The sequence below is a fragment of the Hemibagrus wyckioides genome, linkage group LG06 (assembly GCF_019097595.1).
Source record: "Hemibagrus wyckioides isolate EC202008001 linkage group LG06, SWU_Hwy_1.0, whole genome shotgun sequence".
NCBI lineage: Eukaryota > Metazoa > Chordata > Actinopteri > Siluriformes > Bagridae > Hemibagrus > Hemibagrus wyckioides.
Window position 1 is genome coordinate 12,256,972 of NC_080715.1, and position 27,601 is coordinate 12,284,572.

Sequence of the window (27,601 nt, forward strand, 5' to 3'; positions counted from 1 at the left end):
ATTACACGTGATTGAGCTTCATCATGGGCTTTCATTCTGATCTTGAGTTGTTTTCATGTTCTTGACTGATCTGGTTTTTATCCCTGTGAAAGAGCGCAGATTATACGAAGGTACTTACAACCAGAGATATTGTTTGGAATAATCACGGAAACAATACGTGTAATTTGCTTCCGTCGGTCCGTCAGGCCCGTGTGGGATTAAGCCTGATGACCAGAGGGAGGAAAATGTTCTCTAATTAAAATGATTTGACATGCCCGGCCTTCCCGCAGCACACATCTCCACTGTTTAAATGGGAATTTTTTTGTGGAGGCGTTACATAAAAAGCCCAATTATCTGAATCCGATTTGTCTCCAGCTCTCTATGTAATAGTCTAAAACTTGTTTTGCGTTTGACACGTATCGCATCCAGCTAAATAACGAGGGAGGGAAAAAACGTGAGACGAGACAAGTTAGACACCTAGCATGGAAATAGAACAGGCTCATCCCTGGAGAAACGCTAAGCAGGGCTGAGAGGAGCACGAACGCTCGGACTTCCCGGTGAGACTCCACACGGAGATGTAGAACACTTTCCCACCACTCTTCCCTCCCGAGACTCTGACACAAGGACAAGAGGCTTCATGGAGCATGGAGTCTGCTGGCTCCATGCTAACCCTCTCCTGCTGTAGTGACCGTTACTTACTCACACAGCCACAGAGCCACACTCCACTCAGGACTTCTGCAGTGCAACAGAAACATGGCTGCTGTCTCAGGAGAACTGTGCTGGAGTACTGCTTACTGCAGTGTGCTGCTAGAGTGTGTGTGTGTGGTTTTGGTTACTGCAGTGCGCTACTAGTGTGTGTGTGTGTGTGTATAGTTTTGGTTACTGCAGTGTGCTTATAGTGTTTGTGTGTGTGTGTATAGTTTTGGTTACTGCAGTGTGCTTATAGTGTTTGTGTGTGTGTGTGTATAGTTTTGGTTACTGCAGTGTGCTTATAGTGTTTGTGTGTGTGTGTATAGTTTTGGTTACTGCAGTGCGCTACTAGTGTTGTGTAGTTTTGGTTATTGCAGTGTGTGTGTGTATATGCATGTCTGCATGTGGTTGTGTATAGTTTTGGTTACTGCAGTGTGCTTATAGTGTTTGGTGGTGTGTGTGTGTGTGTGTGTTTGTGTAGTTTTGGTTACTGCAGTGTGTGTGTGCGCATGTGTTTGTGTATAGTTTTGGTTACTGCAGTGTGTGTGTGTGTGTGTATGCATGTCTGCATGTGTTTGTGTAGTTTTGGTTACTGCAGTACGCTACTAGTGTGTGTGTGTTTGTGTATAGTTTTGGTTACTGCAGTGTGCTTATAGTGTTTGGCTGTGTGTGTGTGTGTGGTTTTGGTTACTGCAGTGTGTGTGTGTGTGGTTTTGGTTACTGCAGTGTGTGTGTGTGTGCATGTGTTTGTGTATAGTTTTGGTTACTGCAGTGCACTTATAGTGTTTGTGTGTGTGTGTGTGTGAGTGTGTAGTTTTGGTCACTGCAGTGTGTTGCTAGTGTTGTGTGTGTGTAGTTTTGGTTACTACAGTGTGTGTGTGTGCATGTGTTTGTGTATAGTTTTGCTTACTGCAGTGCATTTAGTGTTTGTTTGTGTGTTTGTGTAGTTTTGGTTACTGCAGTGTGTGTGTGTAGTTTTGGTTACTACAGTGTGTGTGTGTAGTTTTGGTTACTGCAGTGTGTGTGTGTAGTTTTGGTTACTACAGTGTGTGTGTGGTTTTGGTTACTACAGTGTGTGTGTGTAGTTTTGGTTACTACAGTGTGTGTGTGTGTGTGTGTGTGTGTGTGTATAGTTTTAGTTACTGCAGTGTGTTGCTAGTGTGTGTGTAGTTTTGGTTACTACAGTGTGTGTGTGTAGTTTTGGTTACTACAGTGTGTGTGTGCATGTGTTTGTGTATAGTTTTGCTTACTGCAGTGCATTTAGTGTTTGTGTAGTTTTGGTTAATGCAGTGTGTGTGTGTGTGTGTGTGTGTAGTTTTGGTTACTACAGTGTGTGTGTGTGTGTATAGTTTTAGTTACTGCAGTGTGTTGCTAGAGTTGTGTGTGTAGTTTTGGTTACTACAGTGTGTGTGTGGTTTTGGTTACTACAGTGTGTGTGTGTAGTTTTGGTTACTACAGTGTGTGTGTGTGTGTGTGTGTGTGTATAGTTTTAGTTACTGCAGTGTGTTGCTAGTGTTGTGTGTGTAGTTTTGCTTACTACAGTGTGTGTGTAGTTTCGGTTACTACAGTGTGTGTGTGTGTGTGTGTGTGTGTGTAGTTTTGGTTACTACAGTGTGTGTGTGTGTGTAGTTTTGGTTACTACAGTGTGTGTGTGTGTGTATAGTTTTAGTTGCTAGTGTTGTGTGTGTAGTTTTGGTTACTACAGTGTGTGTGTGTGTGTGTGTGTGTATAGTTTTAGTTACTGCAGTGTGTTGCTAGTGTTGTGTGTGTAGTTTTGGTTACTACAGTGTGTGTGTGTAGTTTTGGTTACTGCAGTGTGTGTGTGTGTAGTTTTGGTTACTACAGTGTGTGTGTGTAGTTTTGGTTACTGCAGTGTGTGTGTGTAGTTTTGGTTACTACAGTGTGTGTGTGTAGTTTTGGTTACTGCAGTGTGTGTGTGTAGTTTTGGTTACTGCAGTGTGTGTGTGTGTGTGCAGTTTTGGTTACTACAGTGTGTGTGTGTAGTTTTGGTTACTGCAGTGTGTGTGTGTAGTTTTGGTTACTGCAGTGTGTGTGTGTGTAGTTTTGGTTACTACAGTGTGTGTGTGTAGTTTTGGTTACTGCAGTGTGTGTGTGTAGTTTTGGTTACTGCAGTGTGTGTGTGTAGTTTTGGTTACTACAGTGTGTGTGTATAGTTTTAGTTACTGCAGTGTGTTGCTAGTGTTGTGTGTGTAGTTTTGGTTACTACAGTGTGTGTGTGTAGTTTTGGTTACTGCAGTGTGTGTGTGTGTAGTTTTGGTTACTACAGTGTGTGTGTGTAGTTTTGGTTACTGCAGTGTGTGTGTGTGTAGTTTTGGTTACTACAGTGTGTGTGTGTAGTTTTGGTTACTGCAGTGTGTGTGTGTGTGTGTAGTTTTGGTTACTACAGTGTGTGTGTGTAGTTTTGGTTACTGCAGTGTGTGTGTGTGTGTAGTTTTGGTTACTACAGTGTGTGTGTGTAGTTTTGGTTACTACAGTGTGTGTGTGTAGTTTTGGTTACTACAGTGTGTGTGTGTAGTTTTGGTTACTACAGTGTGTGTGTGTAGTTTTGGTTACTGCAGTGTGTGTGTGTGTGTGTAGTTTTGGTTACTACAGTGTGTGTGTGTAGTTTTGGTTACTGCAGTGTGTGTGTGTAGTTTTGGTTACTGCAGTGTGTGTGTGTAGTTTTGGTTACTGCAGTGTGTGTGTGTGTGTAGTTTTGGTTACTACAGTGTGTGTGTGTAGTTTTGGTTACTGCAGTGTGTGTGTGTAGTTTTGGTTACTGCAGTGTGTGTGTGTAGTTTTGGTTACTGCAGTGTGTGTGTGTAGTTTTGGTTACTGCAGTGTGTGTGTGTAGTTTTGGTTACTGCAGTGTGTGTGTGTAGTTTTGGTTACTGCAGTGTGTGTGTGTAGTTTTGGTTACTGCAGTGTGTGTGTGTAGTTTTGGTTACTGCAGTGTGTGTGTGTAGTTTTGGTTACTGCAGTGTGTGTGTGTAGTTTTGGTTACTACAGTGTGTGTGTGTAGTTTTGGTTACTGCAGTGTGTGTGTGTGTGTAGTTTTGGTTACTACAGTGTGTGTGTGTAGTTTTGGTTACTGCAGTGTGTGTGTGTAGTTTTGGTTACTGCAGTGTGTGTGTGGTTTTGGTTACTGCAGTGTGTGTGTGTGTGTAGTTTTGGTTACTACAGTGTGTGTGTGTAGTTTTGGTTACTGCAGTGTGTGTGTGTAGTTTTGGTTACTGCAGTGTGTGTGTGTAGTTTTGGTTACTGCAGTGTGTGTGTGTAGTTTTGGTTACTGCAGTGTGTGTGTGTAGTTTTGGTTACTGCAGTGTGTGTGTGTAGTTTTGGTTACTACAGTGTGTGTGTGTAGTTTTGGTTACTGCAGTGTGTGTGTGTGTGTAGTTTTGGTTACTACAGTGTGTGTGTGTAGTTTTGGTTACTGCAGTGTGTGTGTGTAGTTTTGGTTACTGCAGTGTGTGTGTGGTTTTGGTTACTGCAGTGTGTGTGTGTAGTTTTGGTTACTGCAGTGTGTGTGTGTAGTTTTGGTTACTGCAGTGTGTGTGTGGTTTTGGTTACTCTCTCTCTCACACACACAGACTCTCACATGTGATAAACTATTTGTCTAATGCTAGTTTGTCCTTTTTAAGTAACAGCGATTGCTTTCACAAATATGTGCAAAAAGTTCCCTAAAAACACTTCAGTAAAAAAGCAAACAACTTGCCAAAAATAAAATTTCACATGAAACTCTTGGAACTTTGACATGCTGTGGCTCCACAAGAACACTGTCTCCTAACACACAGCACACAGCAAGGTGGGGGGGGGAGCAGCTCACCCATGTACTAACACACACAACCCACAGCCGTAAGGATCGAACCAGAGACACCAGAGCTGTTAGGCAGCAACTCTAACAAATAATGAATGAAGTCTCGCGCACAGACGTCTGAAATACTATGAAGTGAAACGCTCAGTATGCGCAACATGGATATTTTCACCTTCTCTACCTCTTAAGATGATCCAAATCAAAGCCTAGTAATCTGTCTGGATAGAAAACAAAAGGAAAGGAGTACTGGCTGTGCGCTTCGCCTGAGCCTGAAAAGCCTCCAAATGCTCCTCGCTTAATCCCCATCTGTTCTATCCTGTGTGCAGGAGTCATGCCAGGCTCCCGTGCAGCCTGCTGCAGCGCATTCGCAACTGAACGCCAGCATATCCTCTGCACAAAGCTCTGCAGGTATCACAACATCATGTATTGCTCCTCACACTCCATCCTGCATTTCTCCTCCTCACTCTCCATCCTGCATTTCTCCTCCTCACACTCCATCCTGCATTTCTCCTCCTCACACTCCATCCTGCATTTCTCCTCCTCACACTCCATCCTGCATTTCTCCTCCTCACACTCCATCCTGCATTTCTCCTCCTCACTCTCCATCCTGCATTTCTCCTCCTCACACTCCATCCTGCATTTCTCCTCCTCACTCTCCATCCTGCGTTTCTCCTCCTCACTCTCCATCCTGCATTTCTCCTCCTCACACTCCATCCTGCATTTCTCCTCCTCACTCTCCATCCTGCATTTCTCCTCCTCACACTCCATCCTGCATTTCTCCTCCTCACACTCCATCCTGCATTTCTCCTCCTCACTCTCCATCCTGCATTTCTCCTCCTCACTCACCATCCTGCATTTCTCCTCCTCACACTCCATCCTGCATTTCTCCTCCTCACTCACCATCCTGCATTTCTCCTCCTCACTCACCATCCTGCATTTCTCCTCCTCACATTCCATCCTGCATTTCTCCTCCTCACACTCCATCCTGCATTTCTCCTCCTCACTCTCCATCCTGCATTTCTCCTCCTCACTCACCATCCTGCATTTCTCCTCCTCACACTCCATCCTGCATTTCTCCTCCTCACACTCCATCCTGCATTTCTCCTCCTCACTCACCATCCTGCATTTCTCCTCCTCACTCACCATCCTGCATTTCTCCTCCTCACTCACCATCCTGCATTTCTCCTCCTCACACTCCATCCTGCATTTCTCCTCCTCACTCACCATCCTGCATTTCTCCTCCTCACACTCCATCCTGCATTTCTCCTCCTCACTCTCCATCCTGCATTTCTCCTCCTCACTCCATCCTGCGTTTCTCCTCCTCACACTCCATCCTGCATTTCTCCTCCTCACTCTCCATCCTGCATTTCTCCTCCTCACTCACCATCCTGCATTTCTCCTCCTCACACTCCATCCTGCATTTCTCCTCCTCACACTCCATCCTGCATTTCTCCTCCTCACTCACCATCCTGCATTTCTCCTCCTCACTCACCATCCTGCATTTCTCCTCCTCACTCACCATCCTGCATTTCTCCTCCTCACACTCCATCCTGCATTTCTCCTCCTCACACTCCATCCTGCATTTCTCCTCCTCACTCACCATCCTGCATTTCTCCTCCTCACTCACCATCCTGCATTTCTCCTCCTCACTCACCATCCTGCATTTCTCCTCCTCACACTCCATCCTGCATTTCTCCTCCTCACTCACCATCCTGCATTTCTCCTCCTCACACTCCATCCTGCATTTCTCCTCCTCACTCTCCATCCTGCATTTCTCCTCCTCACTCCATCCTGCGTTTCTCCTCCTCACTCACCATCCTGCATTTCTCCTCCTCACACTCCATCCTGCATTTCTCCTCCTCACTCACCATCCTGCATTTCTCCTCCTCACTCCATCCTGCATTTCTCCTCCTCACACTCCATCCTGCATTTCTCCTCCTCACTCTCCATCCTGCATTTCTCCTCCTCACTCACCATCCTGCATTTCTCCTCCTCACTCTCCATCCTGCATTTCTCCTCCTCACTCACCATCCTGCATTTCTCCTCCTCACTCACCATCCTGCATTTCTCCTCCTCACTCTCCATCCTGCATTTCTCCTCCTCACTCTCCATCCTGCATTTCTCCTCCTCACACTCCATCCTGCATTTCTCCTCCTCACTCCATCCTGCATTTCTCCTCCTCACTCACCATCCTGCATTTCTCCTCCTCACACTCCATCCTGCATTTCTCCTCCTCACTCTCCATCCTGCATTTCTCCTCCTCACTCACCATCCTGCATTTCTCCTCCTCACTCACCATCCTGCATTTCTCCTCCTCACACTCCATCCTGCATTTCTCCTCCTCACACTCCATCCTGCATTTCTCCTCCTCACTCACCATCCTGCATTTCTCCTCCTCACACTCCATCCTGCATTTCTCCTCCTCACTCACCATCCTGCATTTCTCCTCCTCACTCTCCATCCTGCATTTCTCCTCCTCACTCACCATCCTGCATTTCTCCTCCTCACTCTCCATCCTGCATTTCTCCTCCTCACACTCCATCCTGCATTTCTCCTCCTCACACTCCATCCTGCATTTCTCCTCCTCACACTCCATCCTGCATTTCTCCTCCTCACACTCCATCCTGCATTTCTCCTCCTCACACTCCATCCTGCATTTCTCATCACTCAATTTCTCCTCATCATCCTGCTCTGCTCCTCCCTCCATCCCAGTCAATCATAGACCAGTTAATTGCCCACAGCTCATAATGGGGCATTTACCAGAGGCTAAAAACTGGAGTCTGCTCCTGTTTGGTTGTGTCAGTGTTCAGCATTGAATATCTCTGTTATGTTAGACTCAGCAGTGGTGATTAATATGAAGCTCATATGAAAGTAGACTCTCTGTGCTTCAAGAATTTGTACTTTTTCACAACTGTTTGTTTTCACCTAGCCAGCTAAGGGGCAAATGGGGCACGCAAATGTTTCAATGAAGTAAACGTTGATCTCTGCTCTCTAAGATGCCCCGAGTGCTGCTCATAAAAATCTGAAATGTGAAGCCGATACGTTCAATCACTAATATTCTGTGTAAGGGAAAATACACACGTCTCACACTGAAAGCCAACAGCGTCCTCATTCATATTACATCAGACTCACAGCCAGAAAATAATTCATTTGTTAATACTGATTGAAAATGTCCGATAAGTCGATTTTGACAGCGTCCTGCTAAAAAGGGTTAATGATATGAAGCCTGATACATACTGAAAGGAAATATTAAACATACCGGAGCACATTGTGTTCTGTTCTTTTATTGTTGGACTTCCTGTTTATCAACGCAAAAATGGAAAATACTCAGCCTTTAGTTATCTTGTAGGTCAGAGATTTGTGAGCTCACAGGTCAAAGTTCGCCTAGATAAATCCTGTGCAAAAAAAAAAAAAAGTAACAGGAACTGCGAACTCCAGCGCCTCGTGCCCTTTCCCCTTCGGTGAACCGGCTTTTCCGCAGGACTCGTGTTTGGACTGCTTTATCTCAGAAAGCAGAAAACCTGTAAAAATCATATATGCTAGAGTAAATTATACTCCACCTCTGCAGCTGCCGTATAAACAGTTTACTCGTCTCTATACAAACACGGCTAGTGATAATGATTTATTAATCCCTGCGAAAGGCTTTACCATCAGATCATATTTTGGCCTGGAGCTCTCATCACTGATGTTTAATACCACTTTAAAACAAGCTTCCTTTTCTGGAAAAGCGAACGTGGACGTCTTCCAAGTAGAAGAGAGATTCCAGGGAGCGCAGAGTCGCGGCGTGTCGGCTCGGCTACGTTAACACGACCTTTTAATATTTCCATATTTGCACTGAAGCGGAGTGAGGAAGGGCCGGTGTGCAGCTGTGTACGTGTGTGATAATCCATCATTTTAATTACACAATGAAGAAAATCTAAGTGCTGTTGATGCTGTGACTGTTTAGAGAAGCAAAAGAAAAGTTAAAGGGCAATTTTCCCCCAGCTGCTGAAGTCCTACACTGTGCTGTGCCAGTGTACAATTCAGCATCTCCTCCAGTCCTCGCTAGCTTGTTAAAGCATGCGGCGCCCTGGACACTCCACATCTGAGACGACACGGGCACCATGTGGACTGAATGTGTTGTTTAGCCCAACCTGTAAAGTCTGTATTTAGTGAGAAAAGCAAATAAAATGCAGGTTTTTTTTGGCTCAGATGAAAGGATAATTAAGTGTTAGCAAACCAACAATGTGAAAACATCACAGGCTTCAAAGAGCATCTCTACTGCTATAAAAACATCACAAAGAGCTTCACAGTAAAACACATGTGTGGCACATCCCTGACACACACACACACACACACACCAAGGCTCACACAAAACGAGGGGTACATACACTCGATCACACACTGAGGCACACACACACACACACACTAAAGCGCACATGCACACTGAGGAGCACACGCACGCACACACACACCGAGGTGTGCACACACAATCACTCCAAGGTGCACACGCACACTGAGGCGCACAAGCACACACACACACACACACACACAGACAGACAGACAGACAGACACACACACACACACACACACACATACACAAGCACAACACAGGTGTACACACAGACACACATGCACAAGCACAACACAGGTGTACACACACATACACACACGCAGCTATGAGGGAACCCAGAAGTATCTCACGCACTAAGACACTGACATAGACTCCCGCATACACATTGACACGCGATATCGCACATGCACACATTCCACCATAGACACGAACTGGCATACGCACAACTCTAATACACACACACACAGCTAAGAAGAAGCAAAACACAGGCACTGACTCAAACATACACTGACACACGTACGCAAGCACGCACAGACACAAACACACAATCACTGAGACAAGCATATAACTGTGAGGGAGCTTAAAAAATGTCTGACACACACATACACACAGGCTGGCAGACACACACACACACACACAGCTGTAAGGGGGAGCAGAGAAATGTCTCAGACACATACTCGTGTGCTCTGACACGCGACACACACACACAATTTGTTCCGTCCTGTCCACTTAAATTCCAGGCTTATTATTCAGCTTTATGGACTATATAATTAGTCTGAGCATTTAAACATGATCAGATGTTGTGTCTTAAATTTTTTTTAAGTGGTCATGCAGTGGAAAATATCTGCTCATTATAACTGCAGTTTTAAAAGCACAAAAACTCACACTGAAGAGAAGAACACGGCTGTGTAACTTGTGCAAGGCTAAAATGCACCACCACCACCACCCCCATGCTAATTACTCAGCCCTGATGACTCCTGGTGTAACATTTCAAATACAGCCGAGTTTCATAGATAATGAGGAGGTAAAATCTGGCACTCGAATGCGGCATGTGATCCCAGTTAATGCAGAGCTGTAAACAGTAGCAGGAAAAGCATCGGGTATTGAGATTTGAAAGTCTGGCTGTGATGTGAATTAGGTTGGCAGAGGTCCCTGAGAAACAGATTGCCCCGGCGTTCATGCTGAGCAATGCATTCTGGGCGATAGGCGGGTTCCTGGCTGCATCTCGCTCTTTTTTTTTTTTTCCCCACTCATGGTGAGCAGATGAGCAGGTGGATGAACTTGCAGCATACAGACTTTTCTAGAATTAAATTATCTACAAGAACTGATGACTTTATAGATCACCTATTTTTATTTTTCCATATAAATCCAGACAGAATGAATGACTGAAAGACAGAAAGCATGCTAACATGGCCAGGATGTTTAAGCTGCTTATTGAACAGAAGAGTTTTTTGCCTCATAGACCTACAGAAACCTAAATCCTCGTCACATCCTGAGAGACAGCGGGCAGAACACGGGCCAAGAATTCATGAATCTAAACACTGCATTGGCTCCGAGAGGAGACGTGTGGAGAAATACGGCAGTGGCGATTCGTTTACACTACAAGCCGACATCACCCATCACTCATTTGCGACGGCACCCGTGGGAGCAGTTCTTACGCCGTCAGATTTACACCAACACAACCAACACAATTATGTGAAATGAATCCGAAGTCATGTGAAATGATTTGGAGTCATGTGAAATGATTTGGAGTTATGTGAAATGGTTCGCAGTCATGTGAAATGATTCGCAGTCATGTGAAGTGCATCAGAATCATATGACAAGAATGAGTGCTCCGAAATTAATCAGAATCATGTATAAATCATGTATAATGAATGAGTGGTGTGAATTGAATCAATCAGAATCATGTTAAATGAATCTGAATCCTGTGAAATGAAACAGTGCTGTGAAATGAATCAGTATCATGAGAAATGAATGAATGCTCGGAAATGTTTCAGAATCATGTATAATGAACGAGTGCTGTAAATTGAATCAGAAACTTGTGAAATGAATCTGAGTCATGTGAAATGAATCAAAATCATGTAAAATGAATGTATGCTGTAAAAAGAATCAGAATCAAGTGAAATGACTCTGAGTCATGTGAAATGTATCAGAATCATGTATAATGAATAAGGGCTGTGAAATGAATCAGAATCATGTGAAATGAGTTAGTGCTATGAAATGTATCAGAATCATGTATAATGAATAAGGGCTGTGAAATGAATCAGAATCATCTATAATGAATAAGTGCTGTGAAATGAATCAGAATCATGTGATCTGAGTTAGTGCTGTAAAATGAATCAGAATCATGAGTAATGAATGACTGCTGTGAAATGAATCGGTATCATGTGAAATAAATTTAATTCATTTAAAATGAATCAGAGTCACATGAAATGATTCAGAGTCATTTAAAATGATTCTGAATTCATTTGTTGCACTATTAGTTTATTTGCAATCCTATTTTTTCCAGCTTTGGCTACTTAAACGTATACCGCAGCATGGTAGCTGTCATCAGACTGACCAGGAGGTATTAATTTTCTGTAACAGAAGCTGTAGCCATAGTAGCAGCGACAATGCAAATCGTAAAAACAGGTTTATATTAATGCACTTCATTCGAATCTGAAAATGGACTCTGTATGAACCTGTATGATGGATGCTAGACAATTTTTTTTAACTACTCCTATGTCTGTGCTGAGGATCCATCTAATCTAAGCCTAACAAAACTCTACTATTTAACAAAGAAAATTGCAAAATCATCACTGAAGCCTTTTTTGTCTAAGATATAATGAAATAAATAGAGGCTGGTGTGATAAACGTAAGTGATAGCATTAATAGACGTTCATGGGCATGCATCTACAAGAGGAAAAAACGTATATGTTAATATTTAATAAATAAAAATAGCTTTCACTGGAAATGTGGTATAAGAGAAGGTATAATAAATCACTTCAGGGTGTGCATGGTAACATCCGCTTAGTGCTGGGCATGATGGCTATGATTTATCCCCATGTCTGTTTGCTACAAAAATGCTGTTTTTCTTTCTCTTTTCTTTTTTAATCATGTTAATATTTATGTATCGCATCAGTTGCGAGCATTGCACCTGTGGCTCTCCCAGAGGATTCACTCCTTCCTTAATGAAACCACTCCTCTAGACTCACCTGGTTACCATAAACGTCATTGTTAGAGGACATTACAAACCTACACCATGTTCACATGCAGGGAAAAGTACACTGCAGCACAGCAGCACACTACAGACCTGCTCTGTGACCTTTTCCTCTAGAAATAGAGAGCCGCACTGTCAGCACTCTGCTCTGTGTTGCTATAATGGGCCATGAGAGAAATAAAATCAAAGTGCCTCTATATCTGAAAAGGAAAAAAAAAAAATCCTGGATGCTGATCAATCAAACGTAACCAGACCACAACACAATACACTAAATAATCATTTGTGGGGCTATTCTAATTAATTACCCAGCTGAGAATCAATACTAGGTCACTGATCTTCAATACTAGGTTAGCGATCTCAGGATTTGTGGTTGCGGTGTTAAACAAGCTGAGGTGATCTAATTCCTCAATCCTGAAGGTGTTGTGACAGTGAGGGACGCGCTGAACAATATACTGGCATTTCAGACATTTGTCACGCGGCAGAGAGCTAGGACGTGAATGGGGACGACTCCTGTGGGTGTGTACCGAGATCCGGGCTCACAGAGCATAGAGCTGCACAGTGTTGATCTGTTCTGCAGCACGGATCGATATGAGTGACGCGCGCAGGCAGCTGTGCCGATGGAAATGATCGCCTCGGGCTCGGATGGAAAATATGGATGATAAGCACCGCGAGGCATGCAGCGTCACTACCACATCACCGTAACTTGGGTGAGAAGACAAGGGTCAGGAAACAGACTGCAGGGCGAATATGGGATGTGACCAGGGACTGAAATTAACACTGGATGCTACCATTGCAGCACAGTACCATCAGGGTCACGGCTATGCAGTTAAGTAACATCTGGCAAAGCGGTGGTCCTAGACGAGAGGTGTGAACATCTACAATTAAACCCAAACCAACATCTATGGCATCTGACAGCATGCTGCAGGGATAAAAGAGACACCTGAAAACACAGAGTAGGTGAAACACAGTACACCAAAAGAGAAGCATGTCCAGAGACTCAGTACTGAGAAAACAGTAGGTGAGAAATTCTTACATGACCTACTGCTTCTGAAGTATGGAAACAATGGAGACTGCACTATCCCATAAGGCACTGGGACTGCTGTGAAAGACCTGAGTGCTGCAGGCATCTTGTTTAACAACACCTGAGTACCTAATATTCAGAAGTATGTAAGAAACTGTCTGAAAAATCAGCGAAAACTGGACATAAACAAACACCTGATCAACAAGATGCACTTATAAAGGCCAAAAAAAAGATAAAGTTGTGAAATATAACAATGTCTGCTCTGGTACAGAACTGTCATAGTGCTTTTATTGAACTTTTAGATTCCTTCATAAAGATCAAGCCTATGTTTTTCTTAACTAAAGCATTGAGAAACGTGATTCAATTCATCCAGGTTTACAATGACTCAGGTAAATGAACTCATTTCAAACTCGGAAGTAAATACAAAAACAGGCAACTATTAATAACCTCCGTAGAAATATTCTACCTAAAAATATAAGCTATGACCATGCCATTTTACTTCATTTTATTTGAACATGCATTTCGTTTTAGTGACCTCGTTAACATCTGCGCTTCCTGTGAGCCGGGAGCTGTGTTCATCACCCTCATTGCTGGACAAAGCATTTTACAGGATGCACATCAATGGAAACGTTGAACTGTTTACTTTGTAAAGTGGTGGGAAGCGGCGTGTTTCCGTTCAGCTTGTTCCATATCTAGTCTAAACAAGAAACGTTATTTCCACCGGCTAATCTGTAGCCGAACCTACCTTGGAAAAAATGCAGCCTTCTCTAGCCGAGCCGGAAGACGAGAGGCTGAAGTACACAGCAACAACAGATTCCCTGTATAAAACACACACACACATGATGACCTTTATAAAAGTGCTCCAGTGTTGTAAATACTTGTAAATCTTCCCTTACTGTCAAACGCATTCAAAAGAAAAGTCTGAGTGACAGATGGGACTGACAGATACTGTTTCTCCTCTGTGTGAAGTCAAACAATACCAGTTTAAACTACTGACAGCAATCAATACCGAAGCCTTTATCAACGGCGCTGGCTGATATTGACATTTCTATCAACCTCCGTTATATTAATGTTACAGTTAAACATGCAGGAAACCTGCGACGCAATAAAAGCAACCTTTGTCTCATCTATCTATCTATATCAGTATGTTAACAAAAAAACTTCTGTATACAGTCGGATGGCAGAACAGTATGAGTGTTATGAATAAAGTGCAGATGTGTGCAGCTGTGTACTGTTCAGTGCAATATATGTAATATGTGCTGTGCAAACATCTGGCTGAGGTAGTGGGTGTTGTGTAAAAAAAAAATCCAAGCTCAAGTTCTATGTATTGTGTCACATACACTCACAATACACTTTAATAGAAACATTTATACAATCATCCAATCACGTGGACGCACAATCCTGTAGATACAGGTCAAGAGCTTGAGTTAATGCTCTCTCACCTGCGAATGAGGACAAATGTGTTCGCAGTGACTTTGACTATAATATGCTGAAGGGCTGGTTTTTGGCCATTTCACAAGCTGCTTATCTCCTGGGATTTTCACACACAATATTCTAGAGTTTCCTCAGAATTGTGTGAGAAAACAAAACATCCAGTGAGCAGCAGATCCGTGGGTGGAAACGCCTTTGACGAGATAGAGTGTCTTTTTTTTCTTCCTTTCGTCTAGCTGATGAGAGACTGGAACACAATGTGGTCTTCGCCCTCTAGGTTTGGCATGTTGTATGTTTATAAAGAGTACTTATTTGTGTTTCCATCGCTGTCCTGGCAGCTCAACCTGGTCTGGTCTTTCTCCTGTGACCTCTCTCAGCCACATGGCGTTTCCACCCGCAGAACTAGGTGTATTTCTTACCATTCTGCATGAAGACAGTGTAACACACCAGATTTCTGAAATACTCAAGCTAACCCCTCAACACACTACAGTCAACCTAATTATATATTTTCCCCCAATTAACGTTTGAATTATTGTTATTATTATTATTATTATTATTATTATTATCATTTTTGCATTACATTCCTACACATGTGAATGAGTGTGTGTGTGTGTGTGCGCCCTGCGATGGGTTGGCACTCTGTCCAGGTTGTATCCTGCCTTGATGCCTGATGACGCCTGAGATGAGGTGACCCCATGACCAGACGATAGATTGGATAAGTGGTACAGACAATGAAATGAAAAAATTCCTACATATGTTTGTTGGTCTGATGTGTCTGAATAATCACACAGTATGCTGTCCCTATTAAAGTGTCTGGTGTGTGTGTGTGTGTGTGTGTGTGTAATAATGTTGATGTAGTAAAATGTTACACTAGATTTCAGTGGTTGTGTTATGAACAGTTGTCTGTAAAGAAGCACCCTAAACATGCTGATCACGTGACCAGACACTTCGACAGCAAACACAGCTTTAAATGACTTCATTTGCACTGTTATGGGATCAATAAAATGAGAAGGAAGGAAGGAAGGAAGGAAGGAAGAGAGAGAGAGAGAGAGAGAGAGAGAGAGAGAGAGACAGAGAGAGAGAGAGAGAGAAAGCGAGAGAGAAAGAGAGAAAGCAAGAAAGAAAGAGAAAGAGAGAGAGAGAAAGCGAGAGAGAAAGCGAGAGAGAAAGCGAGAGAGAAAGAGAGAGAAAGCAAGAGAGAGAGAGAAAGAAAGAGAGAGAGAGAGAGAGAGAGAGAAAGCGAGAGAGAAAGAGAGAAAGCAAGAAAGAAAGAGAAAGAGAGAGAGAGAAAGCGAGAGAGAAAGAGAGAGAAAGAGAGAGAAAGCGAGAGAGAGAGAGAGAGAGAAAGCGAGAGAGACAGAGAGAGAGAGAGAGAGAGAAAGAGAGAAAGAAAGAGAAAGAGAGAGAGAAAGCGAGAGAGAGAGAGAAAGTGAGAAAGCGAGAGAGAAAGAGAGAAAGCGAGAGAGAAAGAGAGAAAGCAAGAAAGAAAGAGAAAGAGAGAGAGAGAAAGTGAGAAAGCGAGAGAGAAAGAGAGAAAGCGAGAGAGAAAGAGAGAAAGCGAGAGAGAAAGAGAGAAAGCAAGAAAGAAAGAGAAAGAGAGAGAGAGAAAGCGAGAGAGAGAGAAAGAGAAAGAGAGAGAAAGCAAGAGAGAGAGAGAAAGAAAGAGAAAGAGAGAGAGAGAGAAAGCGAGAGAGAAAGAGAGAGAGAGAGAGAGAAAGCGAGAGAGACAGAGAGAGAGAGAGAGAGAAAGAGAGAAAGAAAGAGAAAGAGAGAGAGAGAAAGAAAGAGAAAGAGAGAGAGAAAGAGAAAGCGAGAGAGAGAGAGAAAGCGCGAGAGAGAGAGAGAGAGAAAGCGCGAGAGAGAGAGAGAGAGAGAGAGAGAGAAAGCGAGAAAGAGAGAAAAAGAGAGAGAGAAAGAGAGAAAGAAAGAAAGAAAGAAAGAAAGAAAGAAAGAAAGAAAGAAAGAAAGAAAGAAAGAAAGAAAGAAAGAAAGCCCTTTAAAGTCTATTCAAATGAATGTCATGTTTTGTAACAGCAACCGTTTTGTGAATCATCCCCTTTCTCCCAACCCGAACCCTCAGAAGCACAGCCGTTAAAGGACTTTTGTCTGGAATGTGTTGCTTCTCTGGAAACTTTCTGGATTTCTATTGATTCGTAAATACACTTCAAATCATACTTTAAGCTCCCTTTTTCGATCGAGGTAGTTGTCCACAAATCGTACAATGGCTTTATGTCTGAGATCGTCATGGTTCATGGTTCTCTGGTCCCTGAGAACAATGCTACATCATTTTTTTAAACACAGAGTTTGCAGAGAAACAACACTGTGACCTTACAAAGACTAGCCAAATGTTCCACCAGCATACAACACTGGAACTGGCTTCATGTGTCATGTCATGCCATTGTTCTTCCTACAGCACACTTAAAAACATATTGGCCAGTAAAAAAGTGCTGCACAATAAAAAGGTCTGAAATACCTGAAATTTTATTTCATTTGCTTAATACAATGTAGAGTGGAGCTCAAATAAATTTGTTTTTGTTATTTAATAATACTACAAAATTCACACACACACACACACACACACACACACACACATTTGCTCGTATGCTGTCCCTGGCAACTACAGGAAGCTATTTCAATGTGATTGCTATGTTTTAAAATTTCCCAAACATACATCTTTTATGATAAATAAATAAATAAATAAATAAATAAATAAATAAATAAATAAATAAATAAATAAATAAAGGGTCACTTTTCTCCTATCAAGATAATTTCATAAAACATATATTTTAAATTATTTTAATATAGCATTAATATATAAAAATATATACTTTAACATTTTAGAATACAAATACTAATATATTTTAATATATTTATCTTTTTAATCTTACTTTTTTTTAATGGTTTAATTTTTTATTTTTATTTTTATTTTTACAGTCAAAAGAAAGTGAACCTTTGTTTAATTCAGTCTATTTCTTCATCAGGATCCAAATAACTTCTGTAAACAAATGAATAACTTCATGTGACATCAACATAAAAATCCAATTTCAATAAGCAGTGCTAGAAATTCGGTGCAGAAATAATTGCACCCTTCTTACTTATATAATCATTAAGCATGTATTTAGTAGCTAGCTGTTACTCATGACATACACAAGATGAATTAATCAAGAAGTGTGTCTCACTATAAAAGCAGCACTTTGGGCAGTTTACTGTGTGTCTACTTCATGCCAAGGGAAAATGACATAAGCGGTGACCACAGAGAAGCAACAAAACGACATCCCACCCCTCCAGTCACCCGTCGTTTGTCTGTATATGTATTCGGAGCCAGTTACCAGCAGACTTTTTAAATTATTTACAAAATTATAAAAACTGCGTTAACGCACGATAAAATAATTGACTGCGTTAATTAATTAATGAGTTAACGCGATAACTTCCCCAGCCCTAATAAATAAAATAAAAATTAATATTTTATTATATCTTTTCATGTGACAACACTGAAGAAATGACACTCTGCTACAATGTAAAGTAGTGAGTGTACAGCCTGTATAACAGTGTAAATTTGCTGTCCCCTTAAAATAACAACACAGCCATTAATGTCTAAACCGTTGGCAACAAAAGTGAGTACACCCCTAAGTGGAAATGTTCGAATTGGGCCCAAAGTGTCAATATTTTGTGTGGCCACCATTATTTTCCAGCACTGCCTTAACCCTCTTGGGCATGGAGTTCACCAGAGCTTCACAGGCTGCCACCGGAGTCCTCTTTCACTCCTCCATGATGATATCACAGAGCTGGTGGATGTTAGAGACCTTGCGCTCCCCCACCTTCCGTTTGAGGATGCCCCATAGATGCTCAATAGGGTTTAGGTCTGCAGACATGCTTGGCCAGTCCATCACCTTTACCCTCAGCTTCTTTCGCAAGACAGTGGTCATCTTGGAGGTGTGTTTGGGGTCATTATCATGTTGGAATACTACTGAATGACACTGGGGAGGGTAAATGACTAACTGGGCCCAATTTGGACATTTCTACTTCCACCTGTACTCACTTTTGTTGCCAACGGTTTAGACATTAATGGCTGTGTGTTGAGTTATTTTGAGGGGAAATTTACACTGTTATACAGGCTGTACACTCACTACTTTACATTGTAGTCATTTCTTCAGTGATGTCAAGGAAAGATATAATGAAATATTTACAAAAATGTGAGGGGTGTAGATACATAGATAGATAGACAGACGGATGGGAGGACAGACAGACAGACAGATAGACAGATAGATAGATAGATAGATAGATAGATAGATAGATAGATAGATAGATAGATAGATAGATAGACGGATGGGAGGACAGACAGACAGACAGACAGACAGACAGACAGACAGACAGACAGATAGATAGATAGACGGATGGGAGGACAGACAGACAGACAGACAGACAGACAGACAGATAGATAGATAGATAGATAGATAGATAGATAGATAGATAGATAGATAGATAGATAGATAGATAGATAGATAGACGGATGGGAGGACAGACAGACAGACAGACAGACGGACAGATACATAGATAGACGGATGGGAGGACAGACAGACATAGATAGATAGATAGATAGATAGATAGATAGATAGATAGATAGATAGATAGATAGATAGATAGATAGATAGATAGATAGATAGATAGATAGACGGATGGGAGGACAGACAGACAGATAGATAGATGGGAGGACAGCCAGACAGACGGATGGGAGGACAGCCAGACAGACAGACGGATGGGAGGACAGACAGACAGACAGACGGATGGGAGGACAGACAGACAGACAGACGGATGGGAGGACAGACAGACAGACAGACGGATGGGAGGACAGACAGACAGACAGACAGACAGACAGACAGACAGACGGATGGGAGGACAGACAGACAGACAGACAGATAGATAGATAGATAGATAGATAGATAGATAGATAGATAGACGGATGGGAGGACAGACAGACAGACAGACAGACAGACAGACAGATAGATAGATAGATAGATAGATAGATAGATAGATAGATAGATAGATAGATAGATAGATAGACGGATGGGAGGACAGACAGACAGACAGACAGATAGATAGATAGATAGATAGATAGATAGATAGACGGATGGGAGGACAGACAGACAGACGGATGGGAGGACAGACAGACAGACAGACGGATGGGAGGACAGACAGACAGACAGACAGATAGATAGATAGATAGACGGATGGGAGGACAGACAGACAGACGGATGGGAGGACAGACAGACAGACAGACAGACAGACAGACAGATAGATAGATAGATAGATAGATAGATAGATAGATAGATAGATAGATAGACGGATGGGAGGACAGACAGACAGACGGATGGGAGGACAGACAGACAGACAGACGGATGGGAGGACAGACAGACAGACAGACGGATGGGAGGACAGACAGACAGACAGACGGATGGGAGGACAGACAGACAGACAGACGGATGGGAGGACAGACAGACAGACAGACAGACAGACAGATAGATAGATAGATAGATAGATAGATAGATAGATAGATAGATAGATAGATAGATAGATAGATAGATAGATAGATCAATCGATCGATCTTCATTGTCAAATGTAAAGCACAGGTACATAGAAATGCTGTTTAGCATCTACCAGAAGTGCAAATAGCATAAATTGTGCAAATGAACAAGTGCAGGTAAATATGTAAATATATGTAAATACATACACACACACACACACACATATATATAGCTCTGGAAAAAAATAAGAGCCCACTGCAAAATAATCGAATTTCTTATGTTTTTTTCTTCCAGGTGCATGTATTGGTGAGATGAACAGTTTTGTTTCTTTTTTTGTGAACTGCTGACAATATTTCCCCTAAATTCAAAATATAACTCTTGTTATTTAGAGTGAATATTTAAAGGAAATGACAACACATCAAAATAACCCAAGATCATGCAGTATTTGCAGAGCTTTAATAACTCAAATAAAACAAAATGTAAATCATTTGTAAACAAATTGTGTTAATGCTTTGGCTAAATAACATTAAGAAATCAGTATTTGGTGGAATAACCCCGATCTGCATGCGTTTTGGCTCCATGCTCTCCACCAGTTTTTCACATTGCTGTTGGGGAACTTTATACCACTCTTTTTGCAAAAAAGCAAACAGCTCAGCTTTGCTTGATGGTTTGTGACCATCCATCTTCCTCTTGATGACATTCCAGAGGTTTTCAATAGGGTTCAAATCTGGAGATTGGACAGTGGTCTCTTTCTTATATTATATATACACACACTATATTGCCAAAAGTATTCGCTCACCCATCCAAATAATCAGAATCAGGTGTTCCAATCACTTCCATGGCCACAGGTGTATAAAATCAAGCACCTAGGCATGCAGACTGTTTTTACAAACATTTGTGAAAGAATGGGTCGCTCTCAGGAGCTCAGTGAATTCCAGCGTGGAACTGTGATAGGATGCCACCTGTGCAACAAATCCAGTCGTGAAATTTCCTCGCTCCTAAATATTCCACAGTCAACTGTCAGCTGTATTATAAGAACGTGGAAGTGTTTGGGAACGACAGCAACTCAGCCACGAAGTGGTAGGCCACGTAAACTGACGGAGCGGGGTCAGCGGATGCTGAGGCGCATAGTGCGAAGAGGTCGCCAACTTTCTGCAGAGTCAATCGCTACAGACCTCCAAACTTCATGTGGCCTTCAGATTAGCTCAAGAACAGTGCGCAGAGAGCTTCATGGAATGGGTTTCCATGGCCGAGCAGCTGCATCCAAGCCATACATCACCAAGTGCAATGCAAAGCGTCGGATGCAGTGGTGTAAAGCACGCCACCACTGGACTCTAGAGCAGTGGAGACGTGTTCTCTGGAGTGACGAATCGCGCTTCTCCATCTGGCAATCTGATGGACGAGTCTGGGTTTGGCGAGTGCCAGGAGAACGGTACTTGTCTGACTGCATTGTGCCAAATGTAAAGTTTGGTGGAGGGGGGATTATGGTGTGGGGTTGTTTTTCAGGAGCTGGGCTTGGCCCCTTAGTTCCAGTGAAAGGAACTCTGAATGCTTCAGCATACCAAGACATTTTGGACAATTCCATGCTCCCAACTTTGTGGGAACAGTTTGGAGCTGGCCCCTTCCTCTTCCAACATGACTGTGCACCAGTGCACAAAGCAAGGTCCATAAAGACATGGATGACAGAGTCTGGTGTGGATGAACTTGACTGGCCTGCACAGAGTCCTGACCTCAACCCGATAGAACACCTTTGGGATGAATTAGAGCGGAGACTGAGAGCCAGACCTTCTCGTCCAACATCAGTGTGTGACCTCACAAATGCTCTTCTGGAAGAATGGTCAAAAATTCCCATAAACACACTCCTAAACCTTGTGGACAGCCTTCCCAGAAGAGTTGAAGCTGTTATAGCTGCAAAGGGTGGACCGACGTCATATTGAACCCTATGGATTAGGAATGGGATGTCACTTAAGTTCATATGCGAGTCAAGGCAGGTGAGCGAATACTTTTGGCAATATAGTGTATATATACACACACGTCTGTGTCTGTGTGTGTGAAAAGCATATATAGCATTGAGCTTACACCCAGTGAACCCCTTAAATAATTGAACATAAACAGATCTGAATATTTAGTACATTCAGAAATAAGAAACTTAAACATTACTAATTAAAGGAAACTAACAGCAAAAGCAAAATTATTATGAACTACTGGCAGGCGTAAATTTGTATATATATATATATATATATATATATATATATATATATTTTTTAACTTCCCACTCTTTTTTTTTTTTTTAAATACAATTAGCGCGGTTAGAACATTGACATCAGAAAACGAAATCCAAATGTCACTGTGGTTTCAGCTGTGCTGTTAATTGAGTAATTTCTTTTTCATTTTTTTTAATACACAGAGTAACCGAACATACACCAAATGCTCATTTGCAGCGGCAACGTACGAGCAACACCCACATAAAATGTCAAACAAAATTAGTAGCAGAGAAATTACAACCTCAAAAGGAGAAGCACTGAGTAAAGTGAACACGCACGCAAGCCGTTTGCAGGCATGACCTCTTACATTCAGACCGGGGCCTATGTGTTTCTGCTGCAAGCAGAATTCATACACGCTGTTATTACATCAGCCATATTAATCAGCCAGAGCTGTAATTATGCCGCCTCTAACATGTAATCGGATTGCTGAACGCCGGGATGAAATTAGCTCGCCGGCGCTACATTTAGGAAAGGTGGGACAAGAATCCAGTTTCGAATAAGCACATGCTTCTCATTAGTGAGTTGTGAGCTGCGACGATGGCACAGGATTCCGCAAGGCAGGCAGAAAGAGCTCGTCTGACAGCAGGGTGTGTGCAAGCGAGCGAGTCGGATTGTGGCGAGGTTAAAAAGGTGATGGAGACCGAATTGTGTTCATCTTGCGGATACGTGGTGAAGAGAACAGTAAAGCCCATAACAACCTTGTGTGGGATGAAATGTGCTGAATCTTCCATGAAGGTCAAAAAACTGCACAAATACTATACACATATTTACTACACAGTGGATCCTCGGTATATGAATGCCCTTCCTTACAAATTTTCACCTTAAGAACTGAAATTTTTCAAGAAATTTGCATCGGCATGAAAAGCATTTTCGGCATACGAACGAACCGAAACGAACCGTACGCTAGCTAAGTTGCGCGTTCACCTGGGAGCAGTGCAAAAGTTGTTTGCGTCAGTGGAAATCAAAGCCAACCGAAAATAGCTTACAAATTTTACGAATGTTTTTTTGGTCAGCGAAAGTTGTTTCAAAAAAAGTCAACCCATGATAACAACGTTGTCTTTAGCATGCCTTCAAAAGCTAGGTGATTTTTCAGGTGTTTTTTTGTTGACAGATCGGTGGCATGGGTGTTCTGTTGTATTTTTAACCCAAGCTTGGTGGCATGACTACCTGTGAGGACCCTTGACATGGAATGCTTGGCTTGGGTCAGTTCTTTGTAAGCAGCCATACAGTTTATATATACTTTGCATTGAGAATATTTTTGGGGAAATTAGTTTCGCAATACAAACTTCCCACCTTAAGAACTTGCCTGCAGAACGAATTAAAATTTGTATGCCGAGGTTCCACTGTATATGACCCCTATATGTTACATCCTAAAGACTATCCTTACTCTTAAAGCCTCCCCTCACTCTTACCTTCCCCTTGTACCCTTAACGAGGCTATCCTTGCTCCCGGAGGATACAAATTCATGAATCTTGCCATCTTCCCTCAGACTGAAGAAGCTGCTCGAATGAGTAGTGAAACATTTCGATCTAACTAGAAAGAAGTCCAGTTGGCATGACTCATCTTCTACATAACAGCACCTGGATGACTGAGAATCTTCATAACTATACATATCCTAGTATATAAGTCAGTTCTAGCAAGAGAACAACTATTTTAATAGTTTCAGGGATGAGAAGTTTTACAGAACCTTAAGGCACAGTATAGCTGAGCTGTTCCGGATTTTTCCCACATTCTCACCTGATTATTCCCACCCACCAGCCGGCTCTCTCCCATCATACCACCAAGTGTAGAGGGTGAAGAGCAACACATCCTTCCTCCAAAACTCTAGAAACTAGCCACATGTCAGCAGAATAACACAAGTACTATTCACCCTTTAGCTCGTATATTCCTGAGACCCCAGTGATCCTGACTCCTTCTGCTCTCTCCGGATCCATGCTGATGCCCTGCCTCTGGTTGCACTTGGAAACTGCTGAAGACGTCCACATGGACAGCTTAAAGATACATGAGATTACCATGGATGGTAGCACTTAGAGATGATGATGATGGCAGTTTTGGAGTGCAATTGCCATGAACAGTTTTGCACTCAAGTCTGTTGAATCAGTTGAAACTACAACTTCAAACTAGAATCATTTTCCTGGTTACGGTATTGCACTTTTTTGACCAGAATGTACACAGTGTAAATGGGAAATTATTGATAATCATACTTTTAGAATCTGGTGTCATCAGGACGAAGATGTTTCCTCTCAGGGTTCTTCCACAGATTGTCAAGGAGTTTTTTTTTTTTCCTTGCCATCTTCACTTCTGGTTTGCTCATTAGGGATAAACTGATATATTAATAAACTTTACATTTCTATCCTATATTTTAGATATTTCTATAACTAACTAACTCTAACTGCTTTGTGATCATGTCTCTTGTTAAAACTGCTACACAATTAAACTGATCTGAACTGAATATGAAAGATTTTAGCGGCGTCATCATCAGGTCTCAAGCTCATGATCTCCTGCCAATAGAGTGAAGACTTTCACTCTGACCGCTCTGGAGCCTCTGGAGTTTTAAGTTTATCAAATTTCTTATCAGGCATTGGAAAAACTTCACCAGAGTGAGATAATGACACTATTTTTTACTCCAAACTGTCAAAAAAAAAAACTGATGTATGCAGCATGCAGTCAAATATAAATGATTTCAAATTACCTGCTGAAATAGGGTTCATAGTGTACTTTGAAATATTATATATATATATATATATATATATATATATATATATATATATATATATATATATATATATATATATATATATATATATATATATATATATATATGTGTGTGTGTGTGATGGTAGATCACAAGGTAGAGGAGCTCTTTTACATTTCATACAGCACAGAAAACTGATATAAACTAAGAAATATAGCTATACTGCGATAGTGGATGAGCAGGAGCAATATTCAATGCATAAATACACGATATGGCCAAAAGTGTATTTCATAGCCATATGTGGTTCTTCCCTAAACTGCTAGAACTGTACAGAATGTCTTTATATGCTGTAGCATTATAATTTCTCTTCAGTGGAACTATGAGGCCTAAATCTGTTCCAGCATGACAATGATCCTGTGCACAAAAAAGCAAGCAGCATGAAGACATAGGTTTGATAAAGGCTGGAGTGGACGAAATCGAGCAGCCTGGACAGAGCCCTGACCCTCAAACCCATGAAACACCTCTGAACTCGACAATCGAAGGAATCCCTAATGCTCTTGTGGCTGAATGATCAAATCCCCACAGCCACGCAACATATGAAACATCTAACGGAAAGCCTTCCCAGAAGGGTGGAGGTTATTAGAACAACAAAATGGGGAATAAATTTGAAATGGGATGTCCAACCAGCTCACATAGGTGTGACTGATCAGGTTTCCACAACCTGTGACTTAGTTTAGTGGTTAAGGTGTTGGACTACTGATCGGTTGTGAATTTGAATCCCAGGTCCACCATGGTGCCACTGCTGGACCCCTGAGCAAGGCCCTTAACTTCAATTGCTCAGTTGTATAAAATGAGATAAAAAGGGAGGGAAGGAGGAAGGGAGGAAGGAAGGGAGGGCAGGAGGAAGGAAGGAAGGAAGGAAAGTAAGTATCTATCTATCTATCTATCTATCCATCCATCCAGTTTTACCATCCTTACACTGGTTTCCAATGTGATAAATGATTCATTTTAAGATTCCTCTTCTTATCATTCTTAACATTCTTATTTACAAATGTTTAGATGCCACATCTCCATTATGAGGGATATTGGGACAGTATAATTATCAGTGGAAGGTTTCAAAAGTGACTAGATGGTGCATCATAACTAAAACACTGCAGTTCTGTCAGGTTGCCAAGATGAAAGCTACAGTGTTTAGTGATTTTATGCCCGGGAATGTGATGGGCTCGGACTCTGTCGAGCTGTTGTCATCATCGGTGTCAGAATTAAACATTCTAGAAACTCCAGAAGCTGGTACACAAAACAGAGTTTTCAGTAAGTTTGATAGTGAGAAAATTCAAATATTATCTATAGTTGGAAAGTATTTATGTACTAGTTATTGAGTGATTCGAACCATTTTTTATGCAATCTATTCATTTGTCTGAACTCCATCTCTGATATTTCTAATATTATAATAAAAGAGTGAAACAAAAGACTTTCTTGTGACACTCAAAAGATTCTCCACTGGTGTGTCAGGTGACCCCATATGGGGTCTGACCCCTAACTTGGGAACTCCTTGTGTAGACAGATTTAGCTGCACTAAATGGGAGGCTAATAAAGAAGGGCTTTTTAAAGCGATCCTGCTCCGTTTGGCAGAGCACGGCTCTCTCCAACTACCTAATGAACAAACAAATCCAGCATCTCATCGCTCAGTGGGCCCTGAAAAGCATGAAGGTCCATCATTCCTTTCCTGCATCCCTTTTCAACCTCTGACTAAACTCATTAGAGCGCACGGCTGTGTTCTCAAAGCGCTTCGGCTTGACTGAAAAGACAAATTAGACTCAGGAACTCCATTATCCTGATCATGCTTACAAATTCCTGCTCAGAACAATGAAGTGGATTTGGGCAGAGGAAACTCTAGTACACAGTGTTTTCTCTGGCTGCTTGTGTTCACTACACCGACAGCATGTGTGTGTGTGTGTGTGTGTGTGTGTGTATGAACACCACAGAAAGTGATAATGCTCATTGAAAACATCTGCATTAAATCAATCGCTTTGATAAGGGAGCCTTGTGCGGGGCCTGGTTTCTCTGGTAGACCTCAGAAAAACAGACACAGCTTCAGTATTTCAGTCTCTGCACACAGATGACACAATTGTTTTTACAGTCGCCAGCTACAGACCTTTTTTGTCTTCAAAGCACACGAGGCTTTGACATGCAAGGCACTGCGTTTGGAAGGCCTGTGGGTTTCCCGAAGATTCTGTACAAATTGACCAAAAATAGAAATACAGCAAATGAGAAAAAATACCATACAAAACCACACGCTTGATTTTCAAAGGCTGGCGTCCAAAAGCTGCACTGGATGTGTACTGGGTTTTAATCTGGCCTGAACTCTACGCCTAAATAACACACATCGACATAATTGGAGGTATCGACTAGCCTGCAGAGGCCAGGGCTTAGAAGAGCAGTGCCAGAGAAAGTGCTCTGTCTCAGCACTGACCCAAACCTCCAGGGCTTCAGCCACGCTTGGCATTATGGGAAGAGACAGGCAGGCTGCTGCTCTCAGAGACTCTAGGTTCTCTGTAGACCACACGCAAGCCAGTTCAATAGTGTCTTTATTCCTATAGTCTTCCGGTGGCTCTATTACATGCAAAGATTAGTCAATCTGAACAAATTTATT

The 27,601-nt window shown here is 42.1% G+C and overlaps 1 protein-coding gene across 11 annotated transcripts in view; it reads right to left on the reverse strand.

Moving 5' to 3' along the window:
- adarb1b (adenosine deaminase RNA specific B1b) overlaps window positions 1-27,601 on the reverse strand; it is a 188,303-nt gene that overhangs the window by 89,897 nt on the left and 70,805 nt on the right. For 4 of the 11 annotated variants that reach the window (XM_058392412.1, XM_058392419.1, XM_058392410.1 and 1 more), the window contains one exon: window positions 13,782-13,854. The exons of the other annotated variants lie outside the window; for them this stretch is intronic. The gene's annotated coding sequence lies outside the window, so the exon portion shown is untranslated. The remainder of the gene's footprint in view (window positions 1-13,781; window positions 13,855-27,601) is intronic. 11 annotated transcript variants of the gene reach the window in all.